The sequence below is a fragment of the Bombina bombina genome, chromosome 1 (assembly GCF_027579735.1).
Source record: "Bombina bombina isolate aBomBom1 chromosome 1, aBomBom1.pri, whole genome shotgun sequence".
Classification (NCBI taxonomy): Eukaryota; Metazoa; Chordata; class Amphibia; order Anura; family Bombinatoridae; genus Bombina; species Bombina bombina.
This window is the reverse complement of record NC_069499.1, coordinates 1,545,279,761-1,545,297,410: the sequence shown is the minus strand read 5'-3', so window position 1 is coordinate 1,545,297,410 and position 17,650 is coordinate 1,545,279,761.

The window sequence follows — 17,650 nt, the reverse complement described above, 5'->3', positions numbered from 1 at the left end:
TTCAGCTATAATGAAAACCAGGACTGTTGGGGGTACTTGAGGACCGCGGTTGAGAAACGTGTTCTCTGGAGTGATCAATCACGCTTCACTATCTGGCAGCCTTATGAAACAATGTGGGTGTGGCAGATGCCAGGAGAACGCTACCTACTGGAATGCATAGTGCCTACTCTAAAAGTTTGGTGAAGGACTGTTTTTCAGTGTTGAGGCGAGGCCCTTAGTTCCATGGAAGGGTCATCTTAATGCTACAGGATACAAAGACATTTTAGAAAACTGGGTGCTTCCAACTTTGTGGCAACAGTTTAGAGAAGGCCCTTTCCTGTTCCAGCATGACTGTGTCTTCTGTGATTCAGATAGAGCATGAAATTTTAAGCAACTTTCTAATTTACTCCTATTATCAAATTCTCTTCATTCTCTTGGTATCTTTATTTGAAATACGAGAATGTAAGTTTAGATGCCGGCCCATTTTTGGTGAACAACCTGGTTTGTTCTTGCTGATTGGGGGATAAATTCACCCACCAATAAAAAAAGTGCTGTCCAGAGTCTGAACCAAAAAACAAAGCTTAGATGCCTTCTTTTTCAAATAAAGATAGCAAGAGAACAAAGAAAATTTGATAATAGGAGTAAATTAGAAAGTTGCTTAAAATTGCACGCTCTATCTGAACCACGAAAGAAAAAATTTGGGTTCAGTGTCCCTTTAATGTATGAACTTGAGTTGCCTGCACAGAGACCTGGCCTCAAACCTACTGAACATCTTACTTTGGTATAAATTGGAACGCCAAATGCAAGCCAGACCTTCTCGTCCAACATAAATGCCTGACCTCACAAATGCTCTTGAATGGGCACATATTTCCACGGACATACTCCAACAAACCCAGCTCTAGGTAGCATCAGTGTGTTTTACTGATTGTTCAGAGAGATACCAATAAGTTTGTACAGTTCTTCAGATAAGTATAAAAAACTTTTATTTAAAGGGACATAAAATAGGTTGAGATCTGTGCATATCCTAAAATAGCTAATTAATTAAAAATAGTTTGCATAAAAAAATTGTTTAACCCCTTAAGGACCCGGGCATTTCAGACAAAAACTTCCCCAACAGAACATTTTTAGCATTTTTGCCATCACTACATTTAAACAGAAATAGAGCTTTTTTTATATTTACCTATCAAACTATATATTTTTTTTGTAGACAACCCAAAGTATTGATCGAGGCCTATTTTGGTATATTTCACGCCACCATTTCACCGCTAAATGCAATCAAATAAAAAAAATTTTTAACTTGTTTTCACAATTTTAGGTTTCTCATTGAAATTAATTACAAACGGCTTGTGCAATCATGGCACAAATGAAGTGAAACACAAAACAAAGGGGCGCCTCATGTGCAGATCAACCAAAAGTGAGCATGAAATGTTGTGACCAAAATCCAAAAATGGGTACTCACATTTGGCAATAGCACACCAAAGTGCTGGTAGTGACGTGCAGATATCTCAGGGTGCATCAGCTCACCCTCTCTCCAGGTGTTACTCTGCCAGTTGAACCACGAGATTAATCCAAGGATATGGAGCTTAACTCTGTGTAGTATTCAAAACGGAAAAACAAAGGTGCTAGAACTATGCTTAAGTTTAACCCTTTAAGGACACAGCTTTCTGTTTGCTCAATTGTTTTACGACGGAAAAATTCCGTCATATGTCCTTAAGAGGTTAAAAATGGTTTATTTAAAAACAACACATTAAAAACAAAAGCAGTGAGTTCAAATATGGGTGCCCAAGTTTTACCCTGCAGAAAATATATAATTTAAAATGTAAAAAACAACAACTTATTTTTATACTGGCAGATTTTCTGCCAGTACTTAAGATGGGGGTGACCTTTGAGGGGTGGGGTAGGGGAAGGAAGAGAGCTCTTTGAGAGGGGTCAGAGGGGATAAGGGGGTGGGATCTGTCGGGTGGGAAGCTGATCTCTACACTAAAGCTAAAATTAACCCTACAAGCTACATAATTAATCCCATTCATTGCTGGGCATAATACAAGGGTGGTGCGCAGCGGCATTTAGCAGCCTTCTAATTACCAAAAAGCAATTATTACCCCCCAAAAAACAGCTCTCTAACCCTCCCCCCTCTACCTATTTGCTGCCATCTTAGGTACTGGCAGCTGTCTGCCAGTACCTAGTTTGCTGCAAATAAGGCAAAAAAAAATTGAAGTACCCATTTTTTTCTGTAGTGTAGCTGCCTCCCTCAATAACCTACCCCCTCCCCCTCCCAGATCACTTTTCCCTCAACGGATCCCACAGGTGATATCCTTTATTGCCTCTCCTCCCTCCTTCCCCCTCACTGTGACACTGCACTGGCAAATTTTTTTCCTTGAACGCCTGTAGCGTGGCGCTCTCACCCGCACCTACCCTCCTCTGGCCCCTTACAGCGATGGGCCCACCAACGAACGGCACCACTGCTGTCTGATGCAGAGAGGGCCACAACTCTATTTCTGCAGTGCCCTACTCGTGGGGCATGCATAAATAGCGCAATCTCGCTATTTTGAGCAAAGTGGTGGCAGAGAGAAGCCCAGGACTGCAGTGAAAAAAAGCCGGGGTGTCACCGGTGAAACGCGTTGAGATATTGTGGCTGTTTTGGGCATCCGTAGACACAGACGCAAGGCGGTTTGATGACGTATCCCTATGGCAGAGCTTTCCAAACTTTTCATGTTGGCGACACACTTTTTAGACCTACATCATTTCACGACACAGTAATTCAGTTGTACTAGCAAACAGGAGGTTAAACTCACTTGTTTTAAGAGATACAGACACATACATGAATTATATAATAATGAAATGTATTTACAAGTAACAGTATGTATGTGCAAGAATTAAAAAAAGTTTAATATCACCAATAACTACTTACTATTTTAATGGGATGTATGAGGTTGATGGGAAGAACACAGTTTCTGAAAATTTGGTGGAATATTAGATAAAGACACTCGCATTTCATCATCAAGCATTTTTAAACTTCCACTTCCTATCCACATATCAAGAGCAGGAGCAGCAATGCACTACTGGGAGCTAGCTGCAAAAAAAAACCACTGCCTTCAGCTCAGCATTTAAGCTGCCGCCCTCAGAGCTCGGTGAGTCCGACTGACTACTGCCCACACTGCAAACACACTGCTATCCCACTCACTGACTACACATGCAGTCACGAGCCAATTAAGGAGTCTACACGTGCAGTCAGGAGCCAATGTGCCGCCAATGGTAATAGTTTCAGTTCCCACTGAGCTGCGCCAATAGGTTAAGATAATCTTTGACCCACTAGGTATCAATCACGTGTCAACCACGTGATATGCGTAGCAGGCAGACGGAAAGTCAGAAACCCAAAAAAAAAATTAAAAAAAATTTGTGCTGAAGCAGGGACACACCTACACACTGCTGCCGACACACTAGTGTGTCCCGACACACAGTTTGGAAATCACTGCCCTATGGTGTTATCATTGCTCACTTTGCCGGGAACTTTTGAAGACTTCCAGACGGGCCTTCTATCTGCTGTTGCCTTCGGTCTACTGTGGTGAAGCTGTTTACTTATGCTATATTCTGCTGTTTTATATTTTTAATCTAGTAAGTTTATTACTAGCGTGTGCTTCTGTGAATAAAATACCCCTACCTTGAATCGGATGTGCGCTGTCTTTTTCTTCTTTGCTGACGTACAGGGTATGTTGCTGGTCCTTAAGGGCATAACGACCAGCGTTGTACAGGGTACGGCGCTGATCGTTAAGGGGTTAAACATTGCTGGCATGTATTTTAAAATAATTTTCAAAAATAAGCAAAATTAATTACATAGCTACGCTGCCTGGAGCACCCCACCCCCCTTATCAGTGTTTAGACACAGGCATTGTATTTTAACTGAGTTTACAGCTTCTAGGCATGCTCCAGCAGATAATCACTGTGCACTTTTGTATTCTACCAAAACAACAATAGATATAGATACAGCAATAGAAGGAAATGTGTGGGGGGAGTTAGAGCTTTACAATTCAGAAACTAAAAAGAAAGGGTTAATGTATGTATGTATCGGGTAAAGCGCGGCTAATCACCCGTAAGGGTCTCAAGGCGCTGTTAATGTTAATGGCGAGGCACTGCAGTATAAATATTCAGGTAAAGTAATTAAAGTACATGTTATATTATTTTGTCTTTCTCCCAACTTGTTTTATGTCCCCTTAATATAAAATAAATAAAAACAATACATAGCAGATCCACTATGACATAAAGAGGGGACAGTGTTTATAATGGAAACTATCCAGACAATAACAAGTCCTTGTGTAATGCTAAGGAACTTGTTTAGTGTCTTACAAATCGTCCAAACACTGTAGCGACCTCTTATGTGTGATGTGTTGTCCTTCGCTTACATCTGACATTACATTTCACTGACTTCCCTCGTTTTTTTTCAAGGATGTAGTTACTATGTAAGTTTCCTCCTTTTAGACACCTCAGAGATCTCCTATTGGTCATCAGATTAACTTCTTATTGCCCATACATTATCCCACAGTCTTATATCTGAAAGTTTTCTGTGAAGGTGAATGCTTTTATATTACATCAGATATTTATCAAACTTTATTAAATATTTTATTTGTACAATATTTCCAATATTTCCAAAATATATTATAATTATTACCGGAAGTAAAATAAAAATAAAAACATTTTCAAAATGTAGGTGATGCCATAATAGTCAATGACTTGCTCTAATCCTTTAGATGTAGTTTTATACCTATCAAATCTGCTCAACTGTGTTTTTAATCCCAGCTAAGGGGTTAAACACACAGTAGAAGTGCCGCTCAGGACCTGCAGTGCAATGTTGGTCCCGAGTGGAACCTGCCGCTGATCCAATAAGCAGCGCTAGTTGCATTATTCAGATGTCAGCCAGGGGTTCTCCTCAGGACCAGCAGTGCACCGTGGGTCCCAAGCAGCACTCCTACTGTGTGTTTAACCCCTTTGCAAGGGTAAAACACACAGCAGAGCAGGGTCGATAGTAAAAATATTACAATGGATTAGAGAATGTAATTTTTTTTTCTATTATGGCCCTTTAACTCTGGATTCCATAACAAAAGTTTGTTCTTTGAGCCACTCAAAGCTTTAATAATCCAGGATTACTTTTCTTAGATTAATTATACCCAGTTCTTTCATAAACCTATTAAAAAAATGAAAACCCTGACTCATTGTTATAAATATAGAAACGTATAAAATTCAAAGGATTCAAAGAGGTTTTTTAAATGTTATAAATTATCATAAATCTAAAATCAAATAAAGGCTATACTTGGATTTTAACCCTGAACCATAGGTTTCCGTGAAAAACTTAAAGGGACATGAAACCAGTTTTTTTTTTTTCATGATTCAGATTGAGAATACAATTTTAAACAACTTTCTAATTTACTTCTATTATCTAATCTATTTCATTCTCTTGATATCATTTGTTGAAGAAGCAGCAATGCACTACTGGTTGCTGACTGAACACATAGGTGAGCCAATCACAATCAATATATATGCAGCCACCAATCAACAGCTAGAACCTAGGTTCTCTGCTGCCCCTGAGCTTGCCTAGATTAACCTTTCAGCAAAGGATAACAAGAGAAGGAAGCAAATTAAATAATAGAAGTAAACTGGAAAGTTGTTTAAAATTGTATTCTCTATCTGAATCATGAAAGAAAATTTTGGGTTTCATGTCCCTTTAATAGAGCTCCGGAGCTTTAGATTGACTCATAATACTTATCGATATTAATTATTAGATTTACTTTTATTATCTCCCGGTTATAACAATAATATTACCAAGTATTTTATCTTCAAATTTAATTTGTTCTTTTGGTATTCTTTGTTGAAAGTTAAACTTAGGTAGGCTCATATGCTAATGTCTAAGCCCTTGAAGGCCGACTCTTATCTCAGGGCATTTTGACAGTTTGTCACAGCTAGAGGGCGTTAGTTTGTGTATACCATATAGATAACATTGTGCTCGCTCACGCACATGGAGTTACCTAGGAGTGAGCACTGATTGGCTAAAATACAAGTCTGTCAAAATAACTAAAATAAGAGGGTAGTCTGCAGAGGCTTAGATACAAGGTAAAAAGTATATTAATATAACCGTGTTGGTTATGCAAAACTGGGGAATGGGTAATAAAGGGATTATCTATCTTTTTAAACCATACAAATTCTGGAGTAGACTGTCCCTTTAAGATATTTTGGTTATTACCACCTCTTTATCATCCTGCAATTCTTTCATTGCTTTCCTCTCTTCTAAAATTCAAATTCAATGTGGAACTTTTTTTAAGCTTTTGTAAATAGTCCTGTACCAGATGTAAAAAGGTCTCTATTGGACCAAATCTCAAATTCTATGGGTAAAATTGTGATGTTAACCCTATATTTACATGTTTAATCCCATTCATCAAATTCTTCTTCTTTAAAGGGACAGTCTGCACCAGAATTGTTATAGTTTAAAAAGATAGATAATCCCTTTATTATCCATTCCCCAGTTTTGCATAACCAACAATGTTATATAAATATACTTTTTACCTCTGTGATTATCTTGTATCTAAGCCTCTGCAGATTGCCCCCTTATTTCAGTTCTTTTGACAGACTTGCATTTTAGCTAATCAGTGCTGACTCCTAGGTAACACCACGGGCGTGAGCACAATGTTATCTATATGGCACACATGAACTAACCCCCTAGTTGTGAAAAAATGTCAAAATGCATTCAGATAAGAGGCAGCCTTAAAGGGCTAATAAATTACCATATGAACCTCCTAGGTTTAGCTTACAACTAAGAATACCAAGCGAACAAAGAAAAATCAATGCTAAAAGTGAATTGGAAGGTTGTTTAAAACGACATGCCCTATCTGAATCATGAAAGTTTATTTTTGACTAGACTGCCCCTTTAATACCGTCTTATTCATAAAGTACTTCTTTACATTAAGTCCCTTATAAACGTATTCACTCCTAAAAATGCATCAAACTTATTAAACTGTTTGTAGGAGCAAAATTCAAACCTTTGTTCAATAGCCTAATTTGATCTTGAGTGAGTGTTTTGTTACTTAAAGGGATGTTAAACAGTAAATACATGCTAGACATAGATTAACCTTATAATAATACGTAGTTGTACTTTTTATTACAATTCTATTGGTTGTTTAAATATTGAAGTGTAAAGGTTAATTTTCTATGAAGTACTTTAGTTTATATAAAATAATGGGCAGTGTCATGTTTGAACTAGGGGCGCGATCCGATATAGATCGCAGTTTGCGGCGCAAGCGAGGGAACCCGGCGTCGCCCGCAGTTTCAGCTCGCAACTCGAGCTATCCCATATAAGTCGCCGTCAGATGCTAACGTGCCGTAAGTCTCACAAACCAGCGATGTCCAGAAATCTGCGCAAGTACCAATTTCTGGCGTCGCCAGTGACTTGCGGCACGTTAGAAACTGCCGGCGCCTATAAAACCTGACTAAAGTCTAAAACACCCGCACTGTCTAACACGCCTCCTAAACATAGCCCGACAAGTCTAACACGCCTCCCTAACATAGCCCGACACGTCTAGCCCTCTATCCGCTATCCCCCCTCACTAGCCTAACAATAAAAAAGCTATTAACCCCTAAACCGCCACTCCCGTACCCCGCCGCAACCTAATAAAGTTATTAACCCCTAAACCGCCGCTCCCGTACCCCGCCGCCAGCTATATTATATCTATAACCCCCTAAAGTGAGCCCCTAACACTGCCGCCATCTATATTAAAATTATTAACCCAATTATTAACCCCTAATGTAAGCCCCTTACACCGCCGCCATCTCTATTAAAATGATTAACCCCTAATTTAATCTACCTTCCCCGCCGCCAGCTATATTATCTATATTAACCCTAAGTATATTATAGTTAATATAGGTATTACATTATATATATTAACTATATTAACCCTAATTATATTAGGGTTAATATAGTTAATATAGTTACTATAGTATTTATATTAACTATACTAACTCTATCTAACCCTAACTAAATTTATATTAAATTAATCTAATTCATTTATAAACTAAAATATTCCTATTTAAATCTAAATACTTACCTATAAAATAAACCCTAAGATAGCTACAATATAATTAATAATTACATTGTAGCTATGTTAGGGTTAATATTTATTTTACAGGTAAATTGTTAATTATTTTAACTAGGTATAATAGCTATTAAATAGTTATTAACTATTTAATATCTACCTAGTTAAAATAATTACCCAATTACCTGTAAAATAAATCCTAACCTAAGTTACAAATACACCTACACTATCAATAAATTTAATAAACTACAAACATCTATCTAAAAATACAATTAAATTAACTAAACTACAAAAAAAAAAAAACACTAAATTACAAAAAATAAAAAAAAGATTACAAGATTTTTAAGCTAATTACACCTATTCTAAGCCCCCTAATAAAATAATAAACCCCCAAAATAAAAAAAAATCCCTGCCCTATTCTAAATTAAACAAATTTCAAAGCTCTTTACCTTACCAGCCCTTAAAAGGGCCTTTTGTGGGACATGCCCCAAAGAATTCAGCTCTTTTGCATACAAATACAATACCCCCCCCCCCCCATTACAACCCACCACCCACATACCCCTATTCTAAAACCACCCAAACCCCCCTTAAAAAAGCCTAACACTACCCCCCTGAAGATCTCCCTACCTTGTCTTCACCACACCGGGCCGAACTCCTGATCCGATCCGGGCGATGTCTTCCTCCAAGCGGCAAAGAAGAATTCTTCCTCCGGCGATGTCTTCCTCCAAGCGGCAAAGAAGAATTCTTCCTCCGGCGACGTCTTCCTCCAAGCGGCAGCAAAGTCTTCATTCTTCCGGCGGCATCTTCAATCTTCTTTCTTCGCTCCGCCGCCGCGGAGCATCCATCCCGGCCGACTGCTGAACTACGAATGAGGTACCTTTAAATGACGTCATCCAAGATGGCGTCCGCCGAATTCCGATTGGCTGATAGGATTCTATCAGCCAATCGGAATTAAGTTAGAAAAATCTGATTGGCTGATTGAATCAGCCAATCAGATTCAAGTTCAATCCGATTGGCTGATTCGAACAGCCAATCAGATTGAGCTCGCATTCTATTGGCTGATCGGAACAGCCAATAGAATGCGAGCTCAATCTGATTGGCTGATTGGATCAGCCAATCGGATTGAACTTGAATCTGATTGGCTGATTCAATCAGCCAATCAGATTTTTCTAACTTAATTCCGATTGGCTGATAGAATCCTATCAGCCAATCGGAATTCGGCGGACGCCATCTTGGATGACGTCATTTAAAGGTACCTCATTCGTAGTTCAGCAGTCGGCCGGGATGGATGCTCCGCGGCGGCGGAGCGAAGAAAGAAGATTGAAGATGCCGCCGGAAGAATGAAGACTTTGCTGCCGCTTGGAGGAAGACGTCGCCGGAGGAGGAATTCTTCTTTGCCGCTTGGAGGAAGACATCGCCGGAGGAAGAATTCTTCTTTGCCGCTTGGAGGAAGACATCGCCCGGATCGGATCAGGAGTTCGGCCCGGTGTGGTGAAGACAAGGTAGGGAGATCTTCAGGGGGTAGTGTTAGGCTTTTTTAAGGGGGGTTTGGGTGGTTTTAGAATAGGGGTATGTGGGTGGTGGGTTGTAATGGGGGGGGGGTATTGTATTTGTATGCAAAAGCGCTGAATTCTTTGGGGCATGCCCCACAAAAGGCCCTTTTAAGGGCTGGTAAGGTAAAGAGCTTTGAAATTTGTTTAATTTAGAATAGGGCAGGGAATTTTTTTTATTTTGGGGGTTTATTATTTTATTAGGGGGCTTAGAATAGGTGTAATTAGCTTAAAAATCTTGTAATCTTTTTTTTATTTTTTGTAATTTAGTGTTTTTTTTTTTTTTGTAGTTTAGTTAATTTAATTGTATTTTTAGATAGATGTTTGTAGTTTATTAAATTTATTGATAGTGTAGGTGTATTTGTAACTTAGGTTAGGATTTATTTTACAGGTAATTGGGTAATTATTTTAACTAGGTAGATATTAAATAGTTAATAACTATTTAATAGCTATTATACCTAGTTAAAATAATTAACAATTTACCTGTAAAATAAATATTAACCCTAACATAGCTACAATGTAATTATTAATTATATTGTAGCTATCTTAGGGTTTATTTTATAGGTAAGTATTTAGATTTAAATAGGAATATTTTAGTTTATAAATGAATTAGATTAATTTAATATAAATTTAGTTAGGGGTGTTAGGGTTAGATAGAGTTAATATAGTTAATATAAATACTATAGTAACTATATTAACTATATTAACCCTAATATAATTAGGGTTAATATAGTTAATATATATAATGTAATACCTATATTAACTATAATATACTTAGGGTTAATATAGATAATATAGCTGGCGGCGGGGTAGGTAGATTAAATAAGGGATTAATCATTTTAATAGAGATGGCGGCGGTGTAAGTGGCTTACATTAGGGGTTAATAATATTAATATAGCTGGCGGCGGTATAGGGGGATTAGATTAGGGGTTAATAATTTTTATATAGGTGGCGGCGGTGTAAGGGGTCAGATTAGGGGATAGATAAGGTAGATGACAGCGGTGTAAGGGGTTCTAATTAGGGGATAGATAAGGTAGATGGCGGCGGTTTTAGGGGCTCACAGTAGGGGGTTAGTTTATGTAGATGGCGGCGGGGTCCGGGAGCGGCGGTTTAGGGGTTAATAACTTTATTAGGGATTTCGGGGGCGGGGGGGGGGGGATCGCAGGTGACAGGTAGATAGACATTGCACATGCGTTAGGTGTTAGGTTTCTTTTAGCAGATCGCGGTTGACAGGGAGATAGACATTGCGCATGCGTTAGGTGTTAGGTTTATTTTAGAAGATCGCGGTTGACAGGGAGATAGACATTGCGCATGCGTTAGGTGTTAGGTTTATTTTAGCAGCCAGTTTAGGAAGTTACGGGGCTCCAATAGTCAGCGTAAGGCTTCTTACGGCTGCTTTTTGTGGCGAGGTGAAAATGGAGTAAGTTTTCTCCATTTTCGCCACGTAAGTCCTTACGCTGCATATTGGATACCAAACTGCGCGGGTTTGGTATACCTGCCTATAGCCCAAAAAACTACGGGCGACGGCAGAAATATACGCGCGTAACTTCTAGGTTATGCCGTATATGTGATACCAAACCCGCGCAAATATTGGCGTCGCCGGCTTTTGCGGGCGACGATTTTTATCGGATGGACCCCCAGATTTCTATTTATTTCTGTTCAAACAAGACTGTGTGGAAACCTTTTTAGATAATCCTATGTTCCAAACAGCCTTGTTTGGACAGACTCTTTTATAGCCTGTTTTGTATCCGTCACAAATTGCTATCAGCAGGAAAGATAGGTAAGGGGAAAACTTAAGTTCAAACATGGCGGCATCCTTTACTTTATAGATTCTCAGAGGAATTTAGAAAAATAACAATATTCTTAGTTAGAAAAAGTGGACAAAATATATAATGAAAGTATATTGCAAAGTTTTTTTAACTACACATAACACAGGTCAACACAGATTTTATTGCCAATGATATTAGGTCGAATTTAGGGTAACTTTGTGTCACTGATTCGGAATATGGCATTGTTTTTTGTAAATTGGCTGTAATTTTAGAAATAATGGATGCCCCCCAATGAAAAGCATAAAAATGCAAAATATGTAATGCTCAGTGTTTTTTTATTTTATTTTATTATTTATAACCAACAAATGGTACAGAGACACACAAAAAAAAAAAAAAAAACGCAGGGTGCAGTAAAGTAAATAAACCTAATAAGACTGTATGATACACTAGCATACATCAACGCAAATTTGTCAGATACTATAACAGTTTACAATGCGCATATTTGTATTGGAATCTATACAAGACTTATATGGATTAAAGAGTGCTCTAATATATATACTTGCTAGTACCACAATGTTGGGGTTTTTATCTATATTTTCAATCATTTCAGACAAGCCAGTAATAATATACACAAGACAAATTCTTATTTGAATAGAGCCGTATAATTATCTGCAACATCAAAAACTCACGCATTGGTATATTTTATATATTATATTTAAACCAGGCTGGAAGAGAAAAAAAAAGGGTCTCCTGGGGGCTTCCTCTCCCCCCCCTCACCCCATGTTGCCGCCTACTATTGGTCTACACCAAGTGATATCCACTCAGATGGGAAGTCCCCTAATAAGACCAACTCAATGAAACTTTCTGAGCTCAGAAAGGGGAAAAGAATATACTTTTGGACATAGATTGGGTAAGATTTAATTATAGGCAGCCATCCAATTATAAAATTTTTAATTTATTTCATGTAATTAGCAAGAGTCCATGAGCTAGTGACGTATGGGATATACATTCCTACCAGGAGGGGCAAAGTTTCCCAAACCTTAAAATGCCTATAAATACACCCCTCACCACACCCACAATTCAGTTTTACAAACTTTGCCTCCCATGGAGGTGGTGAAGTAAGTTTGTGCTAGACTCTACGTTGATATGCGCTTCGCAGCAGGCTGAAGCCCGGTTTTCCTCTCAGAGTGCAGTGAATGTCAGAGGGATGTGAAGAGAGTATTTCCTATTTGAATACCATGGTCTTCCTCTAGGGGATCTATTTCATAGGTTCTCTGTTATCGGTCGTAGAGATTCATCTCTTACCTCCCTTTTCAGATCGACGATATACTCTTTTATACCATTACCTCTACTGATTCTCGTTTCAGTACTGGTTTGGCTATCTACTATATGTAGATGAGTGTCTTAGGGTAAGTAAGTCTTATTTTATTTATGACACTCAAAGCTATGGTTGGGCACTTTATATGTAAAGTTCTAAATATATGTTTTAAACTTATATTTGCCATGATTCAGGATAATCAGTATTCATTCTTTCAGACTGTCAGTTTCATTTTTTTGGGGAAAATGCATATGAATAAATATTTTTTCTTACCTTAAAAATTTCTATTTGACTTTTTTGCGGGCTGTTAGGCTCGCGGGTGCAGAAAATGCTTCAATTTATTGCGTCATTTTTTGCGTGATCTTTTTTGACGCAAAATTTCATCACGTGGTTGCGTCATTTTTTGACGCATGTGTGTTACAGACGTAATATGGGAGTCATACTTGGCGCCAAAAAATGTGGGCATCATACCTGGCGCAAAAAAATGTGGGCGTCATACTTGGCGCCAGTTTTTTTCACATTATTTCAGTCTCACTTTTTTGTTGCTTCTGGTTGCTAGAGGTTTGTTTGTTTTGCATTTTTTCCCATTCCTAAAACTGTCATTTAAGGAATTTGATCATTTTGCTTTATATGTTGTTTTTTTCTATTACATATTGCAAGATATTTCAAAAACTGTTCCTGTATCAGAAAATACTGAGGGATTCCTGATGAATGATATCAGTCCTACCAAAGCTAAGTTCATTTATTTTAATGTTATGAATGTTTATCTTTAGCTATGGTTTGTAATACGTTTTTATGATTAACTTTTACATGCAGAGTCCATTAGTATTTATGCATTATCTATTGCTATTCTTTTTACATCTTATGTACAAGATATACTTAGGAATTTATAAGAATATTTTTCTGATTCTATTATAAAGGCTTTGTCTGACATCTCGCCTTCTAATAAAATTTTTAGGTCTTTTTTAAACTTCTCATTTAGTTGATGAAGTTTTAAATGACCAACAACATACTGAATTATCCTTCTCTGATGGTGTTTTTTTCTCATTCAGAATATTCTTCATCAGATATTGACACTAACAAATCTACTTTTTTATTTTTAAATAGAGTACATTCGTTCTTTGTTGAAAAGGTGTTGATTATTTTGGATATTGAAGTAACTAGTTCTTTTGATTTTAAGACTAGCTAACATTTAAATTCTGCTTATTAACCTTCTGTGGTTTCTTCAGAGTTTTTTTCCCAGTTCCTGATACTAGGGAATGGAATAGGCCGGGAATTTCTTTTATTCCTTCTTTAAGGTTTTTAAATTGTATCCTTTGCCGGCAGTTAGTTTTAAGTTTTGAGGAAGATCCCCCAAGTTAATGGGGCTATCTCTACTCTTGCTAAACATACTACTATTCCTATAGCAAATAGTATTTATTTTTTTCCTTGGGAAACTTGTATCTTATTTAAGGAAAATTATTTATTTTCAGGTACTTTTCTTAGACCTGTAATTTATTTGGCTGATGTTGCAACTGCTTCAACTTTCTAGTTGGATATTTTAGTGCAACAAGTATCGGATTATGATTTGTTTAGCATTGTTAAGTTGATTAACATGCTAATAATTTCATTTGTGTCATCATTTTTTTGATATTTTCGCAAATGAGGTTTAATCTATGTCTTTAGCTATTTTAGCTAGAAGAACTTTGTGATTTCAATCTTGGAATGCTAATTTGATTTCTAAATTCCATATTTCTTTTTTTCTAAGGTAATCAATTATTTGGTTCTCAATTGGATTCAATTCTTTATTTGTTACTCTGGGCTTCAAGATTGAGTTCTAAGGCTAAATTTTAAGTTTTATTAGTTTTTGTTCTTACTAAGGAACTGAATTCTAATTCTTCCCCAAGTAACATGTTTATAATTGGAAGTTTTCTTCATTCAATTTAAGTCATTTAAAAAATCAAAGTCAGCTCCCCAAATTTGCATGTAGGTGCAGTTCTTATTCCAGCTTAGCTGGTAAGGGGCAGGTTAAGACTTTTTAAAAAATTTGTTTGGTTCAATTCGGTCCAAACTTCTTAGATTTAAATACAGAATAGGATTCAGAGTAAAACCGTCTGTGAGAAGTCTTTTTTTCTCTAACATATTCCAGCTATTCCAGTAAGGCTCACACTTTCCTGAAGTGTGTTTCAGTCCTCTATGTATTGGGTACTTGTGAAGCGCGGCTGGTCACCCGTTGGGGCTCAAGGCGCTGCTCAGACCTGGAGTTTTCTGGGGTATTTATACCAGTTCCTTTTTAGGAACAGGGTTTGGGGGTTTTATTCAAAACTATTCATTGTCCCAAAGATAGAAAATCTTTTTGAATTATCATATAAGTGTACCATCTTTTAGAATGGTGTTTATATGGTCTATTCTGCCTTTTTGGTCAGTGATGGCATTATTTGTTTACAATAGATACAATAGATGCATATCTTCATTTTCTGTTTTCATTCAGATTATTTTCATTTTCTGAGATTCTCTTTTTTTGACAAGCATTACCAATTTGTTGCTTTTCCTTCTGGTCTAGCGACAGCTCTAAGAATCTTTTCAAGGTTCTCAGTGTTTCCTTATTTGGACGGTCTCGTGGTACTGGCTCAGTCTTTTCGTTCCGCGGAATCTCATATGATTCAACTTTTGTTGTTTTTTCAAGACATGGTTAGAGGATCTTTTTATCAAAAGCTCCTTGATTCCTCAGACAAGGGTCACCTTTTTTTAGGTTTCCAGATAGATTGTGTCAATGTCTTTGTCTCTAGCAGACAAGTGACAATTTTATTGGGTTCCGTTTGTCGGAACCTTCAGTCTCTATTATTTCCTTCAGTTGCTATATGCATGGAAGTTTTTGTTATTATGGCTTCAGCATTGGATTCGATTCCCTTTGCTCATTTTCATAAGAAACCTTTCCAGTTTTTTATACTGAATTAATGGTGCAGGGATTCTAGGATATCACTTTTTATATCTTTGAATCCCAATGTTCAACTATCTTTGATTTGGTGGTTAGATCACCATCATATAGTTCTACGGGTCTCTTCGGTTCATTCAACCTGGACCATGATCACTACAGATGCGAGTCTTTTAGGTTGGGAGGCTGTCTGGGGATCTCTGTCAGCACAAGGGGTTTGGAAATCTCAGGAGGCGAGATTACCAATCGATATTTTGGAACTCTGTGCATTTTTCAGAGTTCTTCAGTTTTGGCTTCTTTTTGAAGAAAGAGACATTTATTGTTTTTCAGACAGACAATGTCACAACTGTGGCGTATGTCAATCATCAGGGTGGGACTCTCAGTCCTTAGGCTGTGAAAGAATTATCTTGGATACTTGCTTGGGTTAAATCCAGCTCCTGTCTAATTTCTGCGGTCCATTTCCCAGGTATAGACAATTGGGAAGCGGATTATCTCTGTCAATCAAGCTTTACATCCGGGAGAATGGTCTCTTTATTGTTCAATGTGTGGGCTTCCAGAAATAGATCTGATAGCATCTCATCTAAACAAGGAACTTCCCAGGGGCCTATTCAGGTCCGGGGATCCTCTGGCGGAAGCAGTGTATGCATTGACACTTTCTTGGAGTTATCAATCTGCCTATATTTTTTCGCCTCTGGTTCTTCTTTTTAGAGTGATTTTCAAAATCATCAGGGAGCAATCTTTTGTGTTGCTGGTGGCTCCAGCATGGCAGCACAGGTTTTGGTATATGGTTCTTGTTCGGATGTCCAGTTGCCAATCTTGGTCACTTCCATTAAGGCCAGACCTTATATCTTAACATTAATTTTTTCCATCAGGAACTCAAATTATTAATTTGATGGTATGGAGATTTAACGCTTAGTACTTAGTCATAGAAGTTTCTCTGACTCAGTGATTAATACTATGTTGCAGGCTCGTAAAACTGTGTCTAGTAAGATTTATTATCGAGTTTGAAATATTTACATCACTTGATGCTCTTTTCATAAATTCTCTTGGCATTCTTTTAGAATTCCTAGGATTTTATAGTTTCTTCAGGATGGTTTAGATAAGGGTTTTTGTCTGCAAGTTCCTTGCAAGGACAAATCTCTGCTTTTTCTGTGCTGTTTTCACAGAAAAATTTGCTAATCTTTCTGTTATTCATTGTTTTGTTCAGGCTTTGGTTCGTATCAAGTCTGTCATTTAAGCCAATTTCTCCTCCTTGGAGTCTTAATTTGGTTCTGAGGGCTTTACAGGCTCTTCCGTTTGAGCATATGCTTTCTTTGGACATTTAAATTACTTTCATGGAAAGTATTGTTCCTTTTAGACATCTCTTCAGCTAGAACAGTTTTTGAATTATCTGCTCTTTCTTGTGAGTCTCCTTTTTCTGATTTTTCATCAGGAATAGGTGGTTTTGCTGTCTTCTTTTCAATTTTTATCTAAAGTTGTGAATTTTAACAACATTAGTAGAGGAATTATTGTCTCTTCCTTGTGTCCTAATACTAAGAATTCTTTGGAGAGATTCTTACATTCTTTGGATGTGGTAAGAGTTTTGAAATTATGTTTGAGCTATTCAGATTTCAGAAAGACTTCTAGTCTATTTGTTATCTTTTCTGGTTTTAGGAAAGGTCAGAAGGCTTCTGCCATTTCTTTGGCATCTTGGTTAAAGCTTTTTGATTCATCTTGCTTATTTGGAGTTGGGTTAATCCCCGCCTCAGAGGATTACGGCTCATTCTACTAGGTCAGTTTCTACTTCCTGGACTTTTAAGAATGAAGCTTCTGTTGATCAGATTTGCAAAGCAACGACTTGGTCTTCTTTGCATACTTTTACTAAATTCTACCATTTTGATGTTTTCTCTTCTTCAGAAGCAGTTTTTGGTAGAATAGTACTTCAGGCAGCTGTTTCAGTTTGATTCTTCTGCTTATAACTTCAGTTTTTTTCATTATAAAAATTGAAACTTTTGATTTGGGTAGTGGATTCATTTTTCAGCGGAATTGGCTGTCTTTATTTTATCCCT